Genomic DNA, 1,463 nt, shown 5'->3' with positions numbered 1-1,463 from the left:
AAAAATCAAAAATAAAGTGTCTGCATAAAAAGTGCGAATTCACCACCATGAAATCTATATACAAGCAATTTTTTCTGCTATATCAACGGTGCCTATAATTTTTATAAGAAGTTTTATATATGTCATTATTTAGTGATATTATTTTGTTAAAATTGTTTATTATTAATTGTATACCTAGAGTGAAGGCTTTGTGAATCAAGTAAATCGTAAATTCCATTGACAGTGTTGCCTGAATAATATTTAATCTGCGAATATTCCCCGTGTGAATGTAATTTATTAAATAATTGAAAATACATACATAGTAATACACTAGCAGGGCAACGGGCGATCGCCGGATGCCGTGCTAGTAATAATATATTAAATATTTTTTTATCTCTACCCAATACAGAAGACACTGTGACATAAGAATATTCCAATCTATAGTTATTTTTGTTAAATATTTTACTTGTTGTTGAATTTTTAGAAACTCATTTACATACATTTTTTTATTTTAAAACCATTGTTATTATAAAATATTCTATGCATTTGGATTTGATGGCAATACAACTCATTTATTTTAAAATAGAAGCTTTATTATGTACCTAAAGAAGCAGATTCCTTCATGTATAAAATTGTTCTGTTGATAAAACAGTTTCCTAAATTATCTTCCAATTTTAAACAATATTTTTTAATCATATTGTATGGTATTACATCAAATCCAAATAAAATATTATATTTCTTTGAAATGAATTATGTTTTATTAAATTTTATCTTCATTGCTATTTATCGTTTGTTTGTTAAGATTTAATAAACAGCTGTGAAGATGTAATTTTATTGTTTCCATTCTAAATAATGTTTACATTAATTATTTATTTTATTGTTTGTCTTTATTCTTTTACACGCATATCACTTTTTCATACATAGTATGACTTGCTTCCATTGAGGCAAATGAAACCTATTAACATTTGGACATTACAGATAATAAATTTTGCAGAATTAAGTTTAAACATGCTAATATGTAGCCTTTTTGAAATATGTTTCTCATTTCACTAATAACAAACTTTCAACATTGAAAAATTAATAAAAGGAACCAAATTTATTCAACATAATTACAATTCAAAAATGGGCCACAAAATGTTGTTTAGTTGTGTAAACAAAATAATACATGCAAGACTTATGTATGTATATAATTTAGTTTAAAAAAACATAGGACAGTGTTGCACTTGTAACTGTTGAAAAAATTAAATAAATCGCACATATTTTTAGACATGTTTATGGTAGAAAAGAACTAAATGTTACTAGACTGTAAAACACCATTAGTGGTTTCAAAATAAATTTAAAAGGTATACTCTAGCCATTTTAAAATGACGTGAAATACTGCCATAGATAATGTTATACATATAGTAAGTAGCTCCACATAAACCAAATTTTTGTCACCCGTGATGGTCAAATTCAAGATGGGGACGCAAATCAGATAACTACTT

Source organism: Rhyacophila brunnea, unplaced genomic scaffold, assembly GCF_057557595.1.
Source record: "Rhyacophila brunnea isolate RB1 unplaced genomic scaffold, BYU_Rbru_1.0 scaffold_23, whole genome shotgun sequence".
In the NCBI taxonomy this organism is placed as follows: Eukaryota; Metazoa; Arthropoda; class Insecta; order Trichoptera; family Rhyacophilidae; genus Rhyacophila; species Rhyacophila brunnea.
Note: the sequence above shows the minus strand (reverse complement) of the source record.